At 39.7% G+C, this 20,362-nt stretch overlaps 1 protein-coding gene across 3 annotated transcripts in view; it reads right to left on the bottom strand.

Annotated features, from left to right (window-relative positions):
* PDS5B (PDS5 cohesin associated factor B) overlaps positions 1-16,064 on the bottom strand; it is a 100,485-nt gene extending 84,421 nt beyond the window's left edge. For 2 of the 3 annotated variants that reach the window (XM_014889779.2, XM_014889781.2), the window contains exon 1: positions 15,978-16,062. The gene's annotated coding sequence lies outside the window, so the exon portion shown is untranslated. Of the gene's footprint in view, positions 1-15,977 lie in introns of all 3 variants that reach the window. The other variant, XM_014889782.2, reaches the window with a different exon arrangement.
* Positions 16,065-20,362: the final 4,298 nt, after the last annotated feature.

The following is a 20,362-nucleotide window of genomic DNA, read 5'->3' as shown; positions in this document are numbered from 1 at the left end:
TACTCTTTATACACAAGAGTAAGACTTAAGACGTTCTTTCAACACAGAAGCACCACTGCAATTATAATTTCTCAAAGACTTAAAGTCAGAAACCAAGAGCAAGTCTGTAGAAGTGTATTGAAAAATAGTATGCAAAAAATAGCATGACCAATTAAAAACTAAGTTATAAGGGAGGTGGGGTGGAAATCTAATATAGAGAAAAGAAAGATGACAAAACACATACCCTTTGTACAATGACAACAGGAAAACTAAAGCACAGAAAAAAAACCAAAAGTGGAAGTGACATTTATTGGGCATTAGAATAGGATGGATTAAAAAGTCATTCACCTCTTGTGACAAAAATCAAAAGATCATATTTAATGTAAAATTATGATTATCAGCCAGACCACAAATGGGAACAATCAGTTAATCTAAACAAAGTTAATTAGTAATAAGTACCACTGCCAAAATTTGGTCAAGCTCAAATAAACTACAAATGAGGTCTGTACTTAATCAGTAGCATCCAATAGCTACTCAGGTCCAGCTAAGTCTACTGACCATTATATTATTAAATTATTCAGATGTTTTCTATACAGTAGAAAACTTTATGAAGAGCATACACTACTTGCTCAATACTTTAAAGATTGTGATTTTGCAAATAAAACATGGATTAATACCTTGCATATTAAGAATCTATGCAAATACACTTCATAGGTCAATAAATATCATTAGAGAATATTAAGTCAATGATCTAAGCGGAGGACTTAAACCACACTCCATTTAATTGTATTTTGTTTGGTTGACAGTTTACATTGCCTATGGTGATTTAATTAACTGTGCTAATCACTAAGCAAACTGTGTCTTAACACACATGAAGTCATCATGTGTCAACAGTGACTTTCCAGAGATCAGTACATGTGTTTAAATCCTCATCCTCCAGATAGTTTTGCAGAAGTCTTACCCAAATGACGAAGCAAACTTTAGCAAATCAACCCCTATATTCCTTGCAAGTCTGTCTCCTGCCTTACTATACTTCCTTTTTAAAATCCAGAATCCAAACAAGAGGACTTAGATCATCACCAGGAAAAAAGATCAATTTAGCAAATTCTACCATCACTATTTTTCAGAACTGTCACTGAATATACATAAACTATCTATATAGCTATTCCTGAGATAATTTTAAAATCACGTATATAAAATCTAAGAAAGTATATATCAAATTTATGTACGCTAATATATACACTTTTAAATCTATGTTTGCAAGACATTTTTCAATGTGCCAGTGAGAATAACACTTTCTTCGTGTTCATAAAGGTATTAGAAGCTCAAGTGAATTTAGTAAGTGGTTGGCATGGAAAAAAAATTTGAATGTGTAAAGAACTAAATATACGTTTCCACAGTTCATATCACTCCAACAAGGAAGTGCAGCCAAAAAAAAAAAATGATTGGCAAATATTCATCAACACTTTCTCCATAACCAAGCAGGGTGACCAGTGGCCTCTCACTGTCACAGGCCATTCCATCAACAATACAAAAACAGTTTAGAAGACACAAAAACACTTTCCTAAAATTCATGGGATATTGCAAAAGAAAGCAAAATCTTTTCCATCTCATAAATCACACTATAGATTTCACTCCAAAGCTATATTCCTTTTTCAACACAGTTTGTATTTTCTTATTATTTATATACATTTTTTACTTTTACACCATCAGTGGGTAGCATCCTTGTATGAATTAATATAAACCATGACAAATGCTTGAAGATCACTAACTTTGTTTCAACAACAAGGATGTAAGAAAAAATTTGTCAAGATGTAATTTCCACAAAAGATGCAACAAGTTATCATTAAGAGATTACTCAGCAATTTACAGAAGTGGAAGAGGCAGGCATTTTTCTACATCATCTGTATTAATATATCAATAAAATACAAATAATACAACAATTTAAATACTTTACAGAAATTCTTTACATCCTGGTAAATTCCTGCTGGCATATAGCTGATTGACAACAATTGATCAAGGTGCAAAGTGACTGAGGTGTTAGAGACTTGCATTATCCAACTGCCACCAAACTAAATCTATTTCCATAATGTATCTACTGCTAGGGAGTCATAACTTGGCTATAAAAAGCCACTCCAAGCTGAAATTTTGCAGTTAATTTTCTGCTGTTGAATAAAATAGAAAACTTGAGTGTGTTGGACCAAGAATGCTTATGTAAATCCAAGTCATTTTTCATACAGATTCAGGTATAATGTCTAGACTAATACTTTCCATTCTCTTTTAGAAATGTATCATGTTATACTGTTTACTTAACTATTATTAAATCAAGATACTAGTATTATCCATAATATCAATAAAATGCTAGCTTTCCATTTCTGTGAGGCAGCATAGTAAGGACCGCTACAGGAAGAATTTACAGGAGCCACTAGTTAAATGTCTTCTGGAATAAAGACCCAAATTATAAAAAGTAACACTCTCAGGCCAACAAATGGCATAAAAAGTACGGGGTTTCACTAGAGAATGCCATTAATGGCAGTCCTTTGACAATCATACAGAAGTAATAATACTTGTTTAAAATAGGAAATACTTTTTCAAACTTACACTAGAAAATAGAGCAAAGTGCATTAAGTTTTTTTATTACCATATTAAGTAAGCACTTTGTGGAAAATTAAAATATGTGCAAGTGGTAACCGTGCAAGAAGAGACAACACAATGTAGAGAGGACTTGGAGGATTCAGGAAAAAACAAAGAAGAAGAGATGAAGACATGATACTAGAATCGGTACATGTGCACTGAAGGGCCTCAAGCAACTTAAAGAGAGTTGCAATCAGTTAGCAAATGATCCCAGGCAAGTCCCCACTTCCGCTGACAAGTTTTTTTCAAACTTCATTAAAGAAAGCCTCCCAAAGATTTAGCAAGTAGAACATACTCAGCACCAACTTAACTCAGCACACAGCTCTCTCCAGTGGTGTTGCAGGACGCTTGCAGCTTCCACAAAATCTAAGCGACCCAACTTTAAGCATTTTTCCAGATGTTATTGGTGTCATTTTTCTTTTAATACAACTGCCTCTTTTTTTATGCCATTTATGAAACAGCATTTTCACTGAAACACATGCGGTTTAAAAAAATTATCAGAAACTGCATAAAAGAATTCACCATTAAACCATTCAACAACATAAGGAAAAATAAAACTTATTATTGTGGGATCTCTGCTTTCACACTTCCACTCAAGACTAAGTAAAAGGGACTAGTAATTAAAATGGCTTATTTCTCTGCATGGCTGCAGGAAAAGAAATTACAAAGATTTAAAAACTGGAAGGCAATAGTAAAGTAATCTGACAGAGAAAGAAGAGTGTAGGCTGACTATATATGATTTTAATAAAACAGACATCTGCAATATATTTGTCAGTTAGCCAAGTACTAGGGAAAACATTCCTTAGGTGGTCACACTATGCAACCATACTATACAAAATCTTAAGAAAAGACAAACTATGACGAGTCCTCAGAGAGTTCAAACAGAAGTGATTTAGTGATGTACACAACTCCAACAGGGAGGGGTCCGTGCCAAAGGAACAAAATTAAGCTTAAAGCTTTTGTACCCTTGACTGGGGTGCAAGAAAAGTTTTTATACTACTAAGTGAATTCCAACAACCACTTAGTGAGGTTTTAAGTAGTAATCAGAACCCTCAAAACAGGACAGTTCTACCACAAAGACCAGGAAATACAAAAACAAAGATATAATCGTAGCCAAACTGAGATACCCACTGTAAATAAGCTTAACAACAAAACAAAGGAGAAAAAAAAAAAACTGAATTTCAGCAGCTAGAATCAAAAAGGAAGAAGTACTGCTGTATAGTAATGACTGTAAAGAAAACAGTTAATACTGAAGTATCCTATAAAGTCAGATGAATACCCATTTTCACAGAAATGACAGGTAAAACTTTCCAGTGACAAATGGTAACAGGTATCTTTAATCAGAAGTTACTTCGTCAACACTTACGAATGTCACATTTTCAAATCAAAACAAGTACATGGGCACCATCCAAGAATTCATGAACCACTGTGGAATGTAAAGCTTTTTAAAGGTATTTAAAAATCAAAGTGCAGCATGCTTCAATTTAAAAAAAATTACGTTAGCTTTAAAAATTAAGGTATACTGCAAGAAAATAAAAGCAGCACTCCCATGAACAATGCAGAGCAAAAAAAGTAATACTACCACTAGAGCTGCACTAGTTTGATATCAATAATATTTTAAGAGTTTAAAAAAAACCATGAATGCTGAAGTCAGAATTTCAAAAACAGGGATAAATGTAACTTCTAGCCTTTTCATATTATCCTGGGACAATTTATGTTTGATTCATCTGTGATAAAACAATTAGCACTTTCCTTGAACCAAATATCATTTATTATGGAAGCATTAAATTGGAAATCATAGACAGATGGATGCAGAGATGGATGAGACTGTCATTCAGTAAAACACTGAAAGTAAAGTTTAGAGAAACAGAAATGTTTGCAAATATAAAGACTGCATATGAACATCTAAACAAAAATATACACTCTAACTCTGAAAAAAGAATCAGCTGTAAGAGGAAAACAACAGGAGTCTAAAGGGCGGTCCAATGCCTAGGACCAAGTACAGTCTCATGGCGATTTTTCTACTCAGTATTAATTCTAGGACAAGGTACTTCAAGAATCTCCTCTCCTCACTGAAGATACTCAAGCACTATCTGGACACAGTCCTGTGCAATGTGATCTAGAGCAACCCTGCTTGTGAGCAGAGAGGTTGGACTAGGTGACCCACTGTGCTCCCTTCCAACCTGACCCATTCTGTGATTTTGTGGAACAAATAAACAAATCAACCCCTACAAACCCAAAATTTCAACACTCATTTTAAGGTACTTCCCAGAACTTGCTTGGAATACTATGTGCAGCCACCAGCACCTATCATTCAGATAATATAAACTGGGAGAAGCACTCCTGAAATCTGTTACAGGAGGACAGCACATGCACAGAGGCAACAAGAAGAGACTGCCAGGAGAGTAAGTAGAAAAGAGGCAGAAAGCATCATAAATCACACAAATACCAGGAAATCCCACCCAAACAAAATGAACCACCATAAGACAAAAGGTCGAAAATAAATAGCTCAATGAATCATGAGAGGCAGATTTCTAGTTTTTAATTAAATTTTAAGAATTACTTTCTTGTCAATATCTGAAACAAAATATCTAAACAGAATACAGTACAACTTGATTAGCATGCAGAGATTAGCCCCTTGCTTTCATATGGTACGTTCGAAAAGCAGACCATGAATTCCACAAAACAGTCTTTTTCCAGAATCACCAGAAACACTGGAAGTTCTTACACTGGCAGTCTAAAAGAGGAAAAGAACTGACAACCAGCCTAGTTATCAAAATTCCACAATATTACTGGTTTATGGTCACAATATTGACACAGCAGTCTTTTACCAGGGAAGTTACTTTAAGATTTAGTAAGGCGGGAATTATTTGTTTCCTTCCTCCAACTGCTAGAAAAGAATGGGGGAAAAGAGGCAGGAATTCTTATTTTCCTTTACATTAACTATTTTCAAAACAGAGTAACAAAAAGCAGTCATAAAAACCTCAGATACCTTGCACTACATAATTTCAAGTGTTTAACAGCTGTAGTTAGAATGGCATGGAAGCCATGAGGAAAATAAGGGGAATGTAACAGGAAGCAGAAGACAACTACAACACACAGACATCAGGCAAAATCAAGTCAAACCTCTGTGTTGACCCTTGGGAAGAAAGAACATTTGGTATTATTTTAGCGTACCATTTATTTGGCTAAAAGGGCTTTATTGACTCTTACCATGAAACTTTGTTGTTTTTTTGTTTTGGGGGTTTTTGGTAAGAATCAAAATTAAACAAATGTTCCCCCAAGGAAAAAAAATCCACGACACTAAGAATAGTAAAAAAACAATAAAATACTAAAAATAAATAAAATAACTAAAAGATTCTTAAAAAGAATAAGAATACTAGTATGCTACTACAGAAACAAAATGACATTATGAGAAATTTCACAATGGTCAACCAATGCAAAGTTACTTCTCTAACAAGTCAGAATTTATATACCTAAATGAGATGCATTTCCATTCCTAACTTTGCATACAATGTTAAAAATTACAAAGTTATATGCTTTACATCCTACTGCAAACTACTTGATACAGAATTACTCAAGATCAAACAAGGAATGCTAGTGGTATAGATTGAACTGTAAGACCTAAAAGGAAGTATGGGTATTCAACTGCAAAGTCGGATGTTGCTCTACACAACAGTGCATCCACTCCTGGTCAATATGAATTATAAACAGACATTTATATTATAACTGCATATAGCCATGTTAGGACCAAAACCACATTCAGCTGGGTGTTTTACAAACAGAAGTTGTCTACCCAGATGGTTTCTATCAGTTCAGCTTTTCTTCCCAGCTAAAACATTTTATTTTGCTTTTTGCAAAACTGTGACAGAAAAGCAGGCTGAAAAAATAACTGTGTCCCCCAAGACAGAGAAAGAACCCATAACTGATCACAAAGCACAAATTAGATGAAGACATACTAGAACCAGGTGAACTAAGTGCATTGTAAGACCACAAGGACCAGTGGCAGTTTCACAATCTAGTCACCTACTGTCATATATGGATCTATCAGTAAAATCACTTTTAAAAAAAAAGCTGAAGATTGTTTTAATATTTAAGTCTTAACTTACCTTTCACACCTACCTCAACACTCAACCAATATGTAAGTTCTCTGCCAATAATATATTGACTCCCGTAACTTTTTCTACTAGTTAGTCAGCCCTTACAATTATTTAGCCCTATGGGGTTGAATTTTCACAGAATGGTTGAGGCTGGAAAGGAAGTCTGGAAGTCACTTGGTCGAATCTCCCTTATGAAGAAAGGTCACCTAATGCCAGTTTGCCAAGAAGTGCATCCAGATGGCTTCTAAGGATCTCCCAGGATAGTGACCTTGCAAAAGCCAGAGTAACATGTGCTGGTTCTCAACCACCGTCACGATGAAAACATTCAGAACAAAACTCGTGTTCCAGTTTCCGACATTGTCTCTGGATCTATTACTGGGCACCACTGAGTGGAGCCTATCCCTTCTTCGTATCCCACTTTCAGAAATTTACATACATTAGGACATTTTAATCCTGATTTTTGTATAAACATGAGCATATGTACAGCTATGTAACTTTCTTGATAGTAAATTTCCAAACTCTGGTTTGTTTTCTGTTTTGAAGTTCATGTTTAATACTTAGTTATCCTTCAGTTGTAGCTCATCACTCACTTTAGGACACAAGGAGATGGAGTGAAGCTGCATCAGAGGAAGTTGGACTTTATGAAAAGGTTCTTCACTGACAGGTTGTCAGTCACCCCAGGGAAGTGTCCACAACATCAAACTTGTCAGAGTTCAAGAAGCGTCTGGACAACACTCAATTATATGACTTAGTTTTAGGTAGTCCTGTGTAGAGCAGGGAGCTGGACTAAACGACCCTTATGAGTTCCTTCCAGCTTGAGAATTTCTCAATTTCTCAGTGTGGCTCTATGCCACATTTGCTGCACAATGACAGACAAACTCATGGGTGCATCAGTGTGTGGGCTGTGCTTCCGTCAGATCTGTGCTGATGTGCAGTAAGGACACAGACCTCATTTTATAGACTGGATCACTGCCTTACAGTACCCTGTAACCTACTCCCCAAGAAGACCTCTCCTCCTACCGAGGAGAGCATTAACAAAAAATCAAATCAAAAACAATGATGAAAAATTGTTTACACTCCCCACTGGATTGTGTTCCATAAATAGAAACTGCTAGGATGCAAGTAAGACCTATAGGAAACTAGTAAGACCTGTACGAAACTAGTGCTTATTCATTTTAAAAGGACAAGGTTTTCAACCTAAAGGAGGAAGTTTTAAATTATTAATAAATAAATATAGCTATTTGCACTATGACTGTAAGCATACAATCATGATACAACAGAGTTTCTACCTATTACTTAAGATACAAGAACTGTTCATGCACACACAAGAACTGTTCATTGCTCCTTCCTTATTCCCCTGAAGTAAGAAGGTTAACATAGCCAAACCAGACTAACAAACACATCTGGTAAATCCTGCTGACAGCTGAATCCATCACTAATCCACCTGTCTGCTCACAGCCAGATGTTGCTGTTTCTTTAGCACAAAAAGCTGGATTTGTTCACACCTCAGCCAGATTCTCAGCTCAAGAGCAGTCTGTCTTAATTAAGACAAAAAGCTCAGCTTACCATAGAAACAGCTGAGGTTTGGACACACTTCTACTAACTCCACTGAAGAGACCAACAAGCTCTATCAGACAAAGGGAGTAGAAAGTTTAGGGATTACAGGGAAGGCATTCAACCAAGAAGCAAAGTTAATGAGAGAGGGGAGAAAAAGGGGGGAAAGAGGAAAAAATAGAAACAAAACACACAAAAAATACAAACAAAACCCCACCACTATACACCGCAGCTGACATACCCTATCAGCTTTGAGGTTCCTAAAATGCACAATGTACATATCTGAAGGGAAGGCATCAAGAGGATGAAGCCAGGCTCTTCATCATGGTGCCAAGCAATACAACAAGAGGCAGTGGGCAGAAACTGATGCATAAAGTTCCACCTGAACACGAGGAAGAACTCCTTTTCCATAGGGATGACTGAGCACTGAAACAGGCTGCCTAGAGAAGTTGTAAAGTCTCCTTCCCCAGAGACATTCAGAAGCCATCAGGACATAGTCTAAAGTAATGTGCTTTCAGGGATACTGTTGGAGCCAGGTGGCTGGACTAGATGACCTCCAGTGGTCCCTTCCAACTTTATCTATTCTATGATCCTGTAAAGCCTAAGACGTGTTGAAGGAGGTGAGAGAGGAAGTACACGGTACAATGAAGGACTGTATGAGGACAAAGAGGTATGAGGACAAGCTAGACAGAGAAGTCACTAAACAGAGACCAGAGCAGAAAGATCAGCTGCAGCTGGCAGGAGTGGAATGCAGCCCCAGCAGACCTCAGTCCTTTCCAGAGCAAACACCACATTACACTGCCCTTCTACCAACAACAAATACTTGCAAGAATCCACTGTAAAGCCCTCATACCTCACCCCACATTAAGCTCCTAAAAGAGAAAAACTCCTTGCCACTAATAGCATTCCATCAATTAGTCAGAGATACAAAACTAAAGGTTACAACCTAAAGACTGGCAAGAGCACATCCTTTCTATGAATTTGTTTACTAAGTTTGATTAAAATGGAAAAAGGAAAATACAGAAATAGTTTTAGAATCACTTACAAGTGGTTAAGAAACAGAATTCAAGTTTCTTATAAAATATTTAAAAAAATACATTCAAAGGAGCTGATATATCTAATCCTTCACTACTTTTTTCCACACCACAGGATTTCTTTTTCAGTCAAAGCAAAGAAGCTATTCAACTTTTCTCCTTATAATTTTATCTGCGTCCGTTATTAGTCTCTATTTAAACTATACGCTGAAGACACTTCATTTCTTACTGGGCTTTTGTACAGTTTCACAGCTGTACTATTTTAGCGTGCCACAAAAATTAACTTGTCTTTGTAACACTTTCACTAATTTTTCATAAAAATAAGTATGTCTCATTTCATAGATTAACTAATCCAAGATACAGATTGAAATATAAGAACTAGCAACCAATTTTGCTTATACAGTCAGGAATTTAGGAGGAGGAATTTAGGACACAACTTTTAGAGCATTCCAATTTATCCAGCACTGCATCTAAAACTAAAGCATCTGTTGAGCCAAGCAGAAGTAGTCCGGGTCTAGAGCCTGTCTCCCAGGAAATCAATGCACTTCTAATAAGCTCTTGTGGGAAGTTTAGTTTAAACAGACTTGCCTGGGATCACAAGAAACTGACAGAAGGAATGAATTCCAGTATCCCAAAGTGACATTCAATCATTCAAATTACTAGATATGCTTCTCCCTTCCCACAGTCCCCTGTCAATTCATTTTACATTTTCCAGCTTTTGGAAAATATGTGTGCTGACTTTGATATGCAGCCCTAATTCCTAAATAAAGTGGGTTGAAAAAAATCTCAACACATTATAATTAAACTAACATATACTTAGAAGGGCAGAAATTAATTTAAACTGTTTACTATCTTTAAAAAGAATTTGCAATTTTAAAATTGTTTTAAAGCTTTTTTGTATGCAGTACAGAAGATTCAGGGGAAAATGGCCCATTAAGAAATAAAAAGTTACTTTAAATGTGCTTTTATACGTATATACAGAATGCAGTATGGACAACCTAATGAATAACTTAGTACAGGCAACATCTGTAACTTTGGGAGAAACTTTCAAATGTTTCCCATTCTCAAAGTACAGATCAGCCAGCCATTTAAAAAAAAAAGAGTGCATAATATTTCTTTCCATAAACTGTACATGCATCAAAATCTCTTTTCGTAGCTCTTGGAAGCATTTCTGTAACTGAAGGAATTACGAACTGCATGATGCACGTTAGGCAAATGGAAGACGAAATGCATCTCCTGTTTGTTGTCTCTCTGAAAAACTTCCTCGCAACTCTTTTGAAGAGTTTATCAATTCTTTCTTCCATTCTGCATATCCAGCAAAGCAAAAGTTATAGCCTTACTCTGATCGGTTTATACTCAGAGGAAGAAAAGCAAATGTAAACTCTATTTTGTACCATGAATTAAGTGAATTTGTCTCACTTAGACTTTTTTAAAGCACTGAGTGGCACTTGGACTGTCTCTCACAAAAGTTTTCACAGAGTGATGACACAAAAAGCTACAGTTACTTCTATGCACTTTGCTTCTGTGTTCAGGAACTACACAAAATGCTTCATCCTGAACTGCCAAGTAACAAAATCGACAAAATTATCAGAGAAAATATCACACCTAGGGGCATGCTGCCTGGCATCTCTGTGCATTTTCCCCAGGAATAGTCTTTGAAATTTTACACAGGCAGATGCAGGGGAAAAAAAAAATCCATAAATGAAATTACAAGTTTCCATGAAGTGTCTTTTGCTCAATTCTCATAACTGACAATTCAATTCTTTTTTGTTAAGAACAAAAACCTAACATATGCAGTGACAAAGATTTCCTACAAATCTGATTGTCTTCATTGGAATGTACATCTAAGTAAAAAAGCAGTACTAACAGAAGTGACCATTAAAACTCAAAGTGGCCCAAAGATTACATATAGGAAGTTTTGATGTAAATTTTTTTCAGGACTTCCTCACGAGAAGTATATTTCTACTTATTGTGGGTAATTTAGATTTTTGGTAGGTTGGTTTCTATCCTTTTAGTAGATCTTTATTTGTTCCCCTTCTTTATAAGACTTTCAGGATGAAGGTTTCTGACATCGAAGTGAGCTACAATGTGGATATTCTGGGATGTCTCAGAGAGAACCAAAGGCTGCTTTGGCAGAAGTTGTGGACAATCAGCTTCTAAAGAGTCACTTCCTAAGTTATCACATTTTAGCAGAATCAAATACTCTTTAAAAGAGCTACAGACTCCTATCCCCAGCACATGAAGGACATCAGACAGCAAGTCCAGAGGAGAGCCACAAAGTTGATAAGAGGTACGGACCACCTCTCCTATGAGGAAAGGCTGAGAGAATTGGTATTGTTCAGCCTGAAGAGAAGACTTCAGGCTGACCTAACTGTGACCTTCCTGTACATGATGGGAGCCTACAAGAAAGATGGATGGACTTTTCACAACTGCATGTGGTGACAGGACAAGAGGGATTGGCTTCAAAGTGAGAGTAGGTTAAGATTAGATATTGGGGGAAAGTTCTTTACTCTGAGGGTAGGAAGACAGTGGAAAAGGTTCCCCACAGAGGTTGTGGATGTCCTATCCCTGGATGTGTTTAAGGACAGGTTGGATGAGGCCCTGAGCAACCTGTGGAAGGTTCTCTGTCCATGGCAAGGCAGTTGTAATTAGATAATCTTTAAGGTCCCTTCCAACCCAGACCATTCTATGTTCCATGAAAATGTAGTTTAGGTGACTAGAATGGAAGCAATTAAGACAGTAATATTTTTGACTGCTAACTTCATGTCTTTTTTTTGTCCATTAAAAAGCATGAAAGTGAAGCACATCATTTCTGCAGCAGAAACATTCACCAGGATTCCTAATTAAGTCAGAGAAAAAGTACACACAGTATTGTCTGGAACTGATCTTTAAAGAACAGGGTCTGAATTAGGAAACCCCAGATGGGGTCCTGATCCCTGGTTACGGTACTCCCGTATAAATGGTGACAGACACAAGATGATTAGTACAAACACTCCCATCTGTTCCCAATGAGGTATGGCACTTTTTAAATCATTATTTCTTGAAGCATATTAATATCTAAGTTTCTGTGAGCTAAAAAAACAGAACTGAAGATCAGGCAGTATTAAACAAGCGGAATGTTTTTCCAGTGCTTGGGGTGAGATGCAAAAGACTGAATTCCACAGATGGGGACAAAGTAATAGAGGTCTTAATCCTCCAGAACCTACTTCAAGGACTTCCTCACACTTTAGAAAGGACTGAAAAGCAGTATCCACTGAGACAGACAGTAATAACCTTCAAAAAAAATGGAGGTGCTAACATTTTGATTCTTAGAAATGAAATGAAAATATGACTTGTATTTAATTCAATTCTTTCAAGTTGGATTTGTTACAGCAAATATTCACATAAACAGCTTTTTTTATTGTGGAATCCTTAGTGTTCCAAAGAGGTTTTGAAACAAACCACTAACTACTTAAAATAACAAAGTTAATTTTCATTCACACACTTGACTTTTCATATTTTTTTTTCTTATTTTTATTTTACAGGACTATACTAAGTTCTTTTCTTAGTAACAGAGCAAAGCAGATAAAAAACATCTCAGCTTTTCTACAAGACTACATTTAACTGAAGAGGCTACCAATGGAAAAGCAATAGGTATGTAATTTATATACGTGTGCAGCTTGACTTTTAGATGTTCAATCTCTGAGGAAAAGAAAAGATTTTTTTTTAAAAAGCATATATTTTACAATTCTTTAAAACCCTTGATTCCGTCAAGGATCTGTCAGACTGTCAGACAGTCCAGAGGGTCTGCAAATCTGGAAAATTAACACACTTCACCACTAAAGACTATTACACTAACACACCTTTTAAAAGTTTCCTCAGCTTTAGCTTACCACCTAGTTTCAGAACTGACTGAAAGCCTCCAATATTCTCTCAGTTTATCCAAAGATTATTTCAGGTTGCAGTATTAACATTTTGAGCTAAGAATACCATTACTTTAGATATCTGTTAAAAGGAGAATGATACTGACAAGTGGTAAGATAATGCTCCACATATCAGAACTACTTTTTGATTCTCAAAAAGGAACTTCTCTGAAGGCAGCAGGAAAGACATGCCTTCCTCTTTCTTGGCATAATATTTGGGGCAATCAATATAAATGGATAGGGATATTAAAGTGAAACTAATAGAGAAAAATAATGAGTTGCAGTATCACATTTTCCTTCCATCTCCACTTTTGCATGCTTTTACTGTTCAGCTTCATATTTTATTATTTGTTGCTCCCATGAAAATTCTCCTTGTGCAACAAGTAGTCTTTATCACCTCTTCCAATTCAGGTTTAAAGAAAAAACCAAACAACATTAACTCCAAACATCTTCAAATGAAAATCCTTTACTAAACCAGAAGACTCATACCCATACATATATATATGGATACATCCTCTTACTCTTCTGTATGACTATAAATTGCGTGACTAAAGAAAGAAAGAGAGGAAAAAAGGCATAATCTGAAAGCCTGGTAGAGAGTAACATACTCCAAAAGAAAATGCATCTCTCCCAATCTACAGGAGGTAACAGGGCCTCCTGTTCTACAGACAAAAATGGATAATGCCTGAGGTTATGCCCATATTTCATTACTGTGCTTTTCCAAATGCCAGCAATGACTGTTGGCTTTTATATGGTTAATTACAGCTTAATAACGACTTAGGTGACTTGCTCAATTTCAGTCCGTAAGTAAGCAGGTTAGATAAAGTCTAAATTCAACATTTACAAGAGAAAAAAAGTTGCATACAAGTGTTAAACATATGATTTTCCATTTTAATTTATTTAGTTATTTCATCAAAAACTGAACTATAGTATACAGACTAGCTAGTAAAACTAACTAGTAAAAAGGATGCAAGAAACGCATAGTCAAATACTCCAGCATAGCATCTATATAAAAAATCCCATACAAAACACCACACCCAGACACATCATACCCCTCCAACCCTACAGTAATTAAGTTCAACCTTGCTTCAGACATAGACACAAGATGTCATGCAAGTGCTAAACTAAACTACTTTCTACAGCAGTGCACCCTTTCAGACGCTGCGATGAACACAATACACACACCTCTGCTAAAGCACCTTACCTGATGGCCTTTCACTGTCAGTCTTCTTTCAGGAGGTCTGAGCGTGGCATACATTCAGCTCTTTCACTTCTTTTTGAGAAGTTACTTTACACAGTATAATATCTAGCATATCTATAGTACATACAAAACATATCAGGCAAAATTTCTACCACCTGAAAACTGAAAAACTCCACTAGTTTGGAAGAGGAAAACCTGAAAGAATGTACGTCGTCTTACTTCCTTCCCAAAACGTGATTTGACACTTGTTTTCAACTATGAAGCCACTCAAATTTTCAACGCTCCTTCTACTCTCTCTCCAGAGAAGAGAAATCAATTACTGCCAAAGCATCTACCCGGCAAGCACAAAACAAAGACCAACACGAGAACGCTTCAGCAGTTGTGTTAAATGGGAAAACACAACGCCTAACTAAATAATCATAGCTCTCAGAAAGCAACCGCGCAGCAAGCAAGCATAAAAGTCAGAATAAGGCTGGCAAGACAAAATCCAGCTCTGTAGGAGCTGGTCTGCTGCAGTCTAATTTTCTAGGACTGTTCACCGTCATTAATTGTTGATTTGTTTTGAAGAACAGATAGTGATTTATTTGCAGCGGGATGAAGTTACGGACCTAAATTCCTGACCGGAGGCTCTCAACGTAAACAATGCATAACCTATAAATTAAGCATTCTCCATCTGGCAATTCAGATGTAAAATTCATAGTTTTCCATCTACCAGGCGGCAGCAACCGCCCCCCCCAGCTCCCCCCCGTCCTCCCTTCTCGAGCGCTTTCTAACAGAGCCTGATGCAAAGTGGGAGGGAAAAAGAAAGAGGAGGAAAGGAAGGGGGGAAAAAAAAAAAAAGCTAAGCCAGCATGAAAGAACCGGGCTCGCACACAAGTAGGGACCTACCAAACCGCGGTCCCTGGCAGCTCTTCCCGCTGAGAAGCACTGCGAAGTGCGGCGCGGAGACCGAGCCGGGCGGGGAGGGGACGGGGATGTCCCCGCGCTCAGCCCGGGCAGCAGCCGCGCGGGGAGGCGGGAGCCCCGCGCTGCCCCGCGGAGCGGGGACCAGGCCGGCTGCCCGGGGCATGCATGGAAGGAGGGGACGCCCGGGGCAGGAAGGAAAGGGACACCCGGGAAGCCGCGATCACTCACTCACAGCCACGGGCGAGCAGCCTCCCCGCCCCCCCCCTCCCCGGCCACTTCGCGCCGCGAGGAGCCACCGGCGCTGGGCGCGACACCGCCCGCCGGGCCACCGGGGCGAGGGGGTGACCCCCGGGACCCGCGCACCCCAGCCAAGGTCACCCCATCGCCCGGAGTGCTGCGCGGGAGGGGGGAAAAATTTAGTATTTGACGGCGGCCACGGAAAAGGGGGGAGGGGAGCAGCCCCGCGGAGGGGCGAGGGGGATGGGAAGGGGGAGCTCCACCATGGGCCAAGGGGAGCTCTGCCCTCCCGCTCCCCTTCCACTCCCCGTCCTCCTCCAGCGCTGGCCACGGAGCTCGGTCCGGGCGGGCGCCCCCCACGCCCCCGGGAAGAGAAAATGGAGTGGGGACGGGGTGGGGGTATCCGCGGCCGAGGTGCCGCGCTCCTTACCCCGCCGCAGCCGCCTCGCCTCGCTGGTCGCAGGCGGGTCCGCTCCGCGCTGCCGCCGCTCCGGGCTCGGAGAGGCGCTGCCGCCGCTGCCGCCGCAGCCAATCGCCGCCAGCCCCCTCCCCTTCCGCAGCTCGCCCCGGTCCCCCTGCCGGCTTCAAAATGGCGCCAACTCGTCTCCGGCTGCTCCAATGGAACCGCCGAGGGGAGCGAGCGCGGCCAGCGCGGGGCAGCAGCGCCCCCTGCCGGCCCGCGCGGGCAGCACCCACAGCCCGCGGCTCGGCCCGGCCCGGCCCGAGAGGGGCTGAGGGTGGGCCCGGGCCGGCTCCCGCTGGTGTGCGCTCTTTGGGCCACTGGGGCAAGCACTTCCCCAAAACGACGAATTATTAAAGGATTGTTGTGAAAAAAAAAATGAGGAATAAAGTCGCTTAACTGCGGAGAAAGAGCAGAAAAAGTAGCATGGGTCACTCATCTAGCCCTTTGCTCTTGCTTCAGCAAGTGCAAGAGTTTGAGGGGTGCCCTGTCAGGAAGACGCAAACAGAAAAGCAATGGGGTTTCTTCTCGCCGCTGCAGCTAAAAGGCTTCATTAATTGTAGAATCATAAAATAAGTTGGAAGGGACCTATGAGAATAATCAAGTCCAACACCTGGCCCTTCACAGCACCATCCCCAAGAGTCACACACCATGTTCCAGAAAGCACTGTCCAAAGTGTGACCACTTCCCTGGGGAGCTTCTTCCACGGCCTAACTATCCTCTGGGAGAAGAACTTTCTCTTGATGCATCAGAACAGCATGTAAATGTTTCGAGGATTACGGTTTAAAAAGCACAAATCACACTTAACTGATCTCCTGAAATATACCCACGGCTTTGTCTAGTGTGAGAAACACACTTGGACAGACTGTTAGCTAAGACATTTTAACTGGTGGTTTAAATCTTTCAGAAAGTCCCCTCAAGCTTTCTGAACTTGCTAATACATTGTACCCAGCATGCCTTATCTTCATTCAGTGCTAAACTACCTCATTGTCTAATACAGATTACATCAGCCCAACCAGAATTATTACATACAAATCCCTTTTCAGGCCCCCAAACTCCCCTTGTTTGTATTTTTTTTTTTTCTAGAGACATAAAAGAGAGGAAGGTTTGTCTGACAATTTTCTGTTGGGAAGGATCCTGGACTTGGAGTCAAGATACAACTTTTTGTGAACCATTTCCCCTCAGTTCCCCCACTGCAGTCTATCTGGGCTCACTGAGTATAAAGCCTTAGGTTGGGGAACACATCCTTTCCCCGTGGAGCACTTGCAGATGTGTGCAGGGATACTTACCAAGCAGCAGAAAACTGAAACACTCTTTGAGCTCTCTTAACACAGCTATTGAAATTGCAAAACCCAGAGCATGACTGTGAAGGTAACCAGTGCGCTGATAAGCTCCGTACGCAAAGATTTTCTCTGTTTTTCTGATGGAGCAGATCACAGCAGCACCACTTCCATCGCCTGAACAGGACGCCAGGAGCGCCGGACGCCCCTCGGAGCGGAACGGGGCGCTGAATAACGGGACCTTCCCCAGGCACGCTCCGCCCTTGCTTCCCGCCGGCACCGAGACCCGGTCAGGATTTTGGGAATCGGCATTTTAGGTGACTTTTCACTCGCCCTTTCCAGCCCCGTCTCGGTTCCGCAGTAGCGCGCTCGGCCCTGCGGAGGGAGCCCGTCCGCCACCGCTGCTCGCTCACCCGCGCTCACCGCCTTGGAAAGTGCCGGGAACCAACGCTCTGCCTACGGGAGCGCACCCACTCCCTTCTCCATGCGGTGCCACCAGGAAAGAGATGCACAGCGCACGCCGGGCCAGCCCTGGCTGTATCTCGAGGGCAGGCTCAGCCTTCCCCTCGAGAAATGTTGCGTCTTTCATGGAGCTGGTGACTCTAAGCAGCCTTGCTAAATGCTAAATTTTAGGAGATTTGCCACTTCCTTGAAGTGTAGGCAAGTTGTGTTACTTACAGAAACTGTAGACTTGAGAAAGATTAAAAATATTTGTGCAAAATAAATATTTTGCTTGCAGTAGGACATATAGGGAATGTCAGTGTCACAGAACTTCCAAGGCCAGATCTTTTACAGTGAATCATAGACTCATTTAAGGTTGAAGAAAACCTTTAATATCCCTGTGCCCAACCATTGACCCAGCACTGCCGAATCCACCACTAAACCATGTCCCCAAATGCCATATTTACATGTCTCCTAAATACCTCTAGGGATGGTGACACCACCACTTCTCTGGACAGCCTGTTCCAGTGCTTGACCACCCTTTCAGTGAAGAAATTTTTCCTAATATCCTAAACCTTTACTGGCACAACTTGAGGCCATTTCCTCTTGTCCTGCCACTTGTTACTTGGAAGAAGAGAGTGATCCCCTCCTTACTATACAACCTCCTTTTACGCAATTGTGGAGAGCAATAAGACCCCTGCTGCCTCCTTTTGCCCAGGCTAAATAATCCCAGCTCCTTCAGTCACTCCCCATAAGACTTGTGCTCCAGACTGTGTGTGTTGAAGACACTTTCCACATCTCAGTGTTCGAATGACAATGATGAACATAGTCAAAGAACACCCTTACACAGCAGTATTATTCTCACATCTTTCTGTCTGTAAAAACATTGTGTGAAAACAGAAGACTGCACAGACAAAGGCCTTTTAGTCTGTACTTTATCAGATCGACAATCTCTCCCCTTGGATCATTTTAGTTATCTCTCTCAATTAATTCTTTAAATTTGTTATGTCCTTGCAGACCACAATTGTGCACTGTACTCAAGATAGGAATACATTGAGATTTCCCTCAGTGCAGTGAACTGCCTTCTGTCTTGCTCTCAGTGCTATTCCTGATGACACCTTACGTCTTTGTGGTTTAGGGTTTGTTTTTTGGGGGTTTTTTTTGTTTGTTTCGTTTTGGGTTTTTGTTGTTTTTTTCTTTTGGTCTCTGTTGCAGTTTCAGTCAAAGATTTCAGAGAGGTGACATCAGCAACTTCAAGATTCCATGAACTTAGACTTCCAGGTTTTACAGGTAATTCTATGCTTTATTTACTTTACTTACTTTTTCTTACTTTACACTGATCTACTTCTCAAAGCCTATCTTTTTACCCATCTCCTTTTGTGAGGTCTTCTGGAGTTCTTTACACCAGCACAGGGTCTGATTACCTGAAAGAGTTTAACATCATGCAAGTATCATTCTGTGTGCATTCCCTTTCCTGAGTCACTGATGAAAATTAAAGATTGTTTCATAAAGCAACATAAGTAAGCCCAAACATTTCTGGGAGAGAGATTTGCTGACTTTTCTCCACCCAAGAAAGCAACCAAAAGTACTTTCTGCTTCCATCCTTCAACCATATTTCCAACTCACCATAGGATATTTACTCCAATTCCATGACAGTTTTGTTTGACAGCTTTTAGTAAGAAAGCTGCACAAATGCTCTTTGAAAATACAAGTATGTTCCCTGGTTTGTCCTTGTCCATGCACTTCCTGAGTCACAAACCTGCTGGAAGTCCATGATTGTGTCACTATCTCCCTTCACAGAAACTACATTGCCCTTTCCCAGCACATTGTCTTCATCCATTGACCCTGTGATAATACTCTTTTATGGTATTGGCCTCTCAGTGTAAGTAGGAACAACTGTCAAGGTAATATCAGGTTTGTGAAAATGAAACTTTTATTTCCAACATAGATAAAACACTTCTCTTTGTTTCTCTTTTAATTGTGACTCTAAAACAACTACATCAAAAGTATTTTACTAGCAAAACAATTCACGTTAAATATATGTAATTTTATACTGAGCCCTTCACACTAGAAGGGACTTTTGATATGTAGGAGGGAGGCTTCCTATTTGCATGTGTAATGATTTGTCTCAGAGAAAGTAAAATGTGTTCATTTATTGGTGTTCCTCTTCAACTAATTAGCTGATGCTATCATGAACATGAGTTAACTTTGCAACTAATTTTAGTATCTCATATGTCTCTTAAGTAATTTGAAAGGAAGCTGCATGGAAACAGTGACTTTAGATGACTGGAATTTTTAGATTCTTATTGTCTGTGTGTGTGCTGTTTCCAACACTGTCTCCTTGTAAACAAAAATCAAACAGCTGAATAAAACAGAGATGCTCAGAATCTACTGGCTTCAATATATGTGCAATATAAATTCTGAAGTTTAAAAGTACAACTTTCGTCTTAGTGCTAACAAGTCTGATTTTACCAGAAATATCTATTTGTGCCTGTCTTGTGGATGTTTTCTAATAGGAACACAAGAGTCATTAAGTACTATACGATATTTCACAAAAACAAGCAAACCAAACCAAACAAAAACCAACAAGAACAAAACTAGAGAGGATATGAGGATATTATGTTATTTTTCAAG

This window comes from Sturnus vulgaris, chromosome 2 (genome assembly GCF_052056855.1).
Source record: "Sturnus vulgaris isolate bStuVul1 chromosome 2, bStuVul1.hap1, whole genome shotgun sequence".
NCBI classification, from domain to species: Eukaryota; Metazoa; Chordata; class Aves; order Passeriformes; family Sturnidae; genus Sturnus; species Sturnus vulgaris.
The sequence above is the reverse complement of the archived record's forward strand: the minus strand, read 5'-3'. Positions and strand labels throughout refer to the sequence as shown.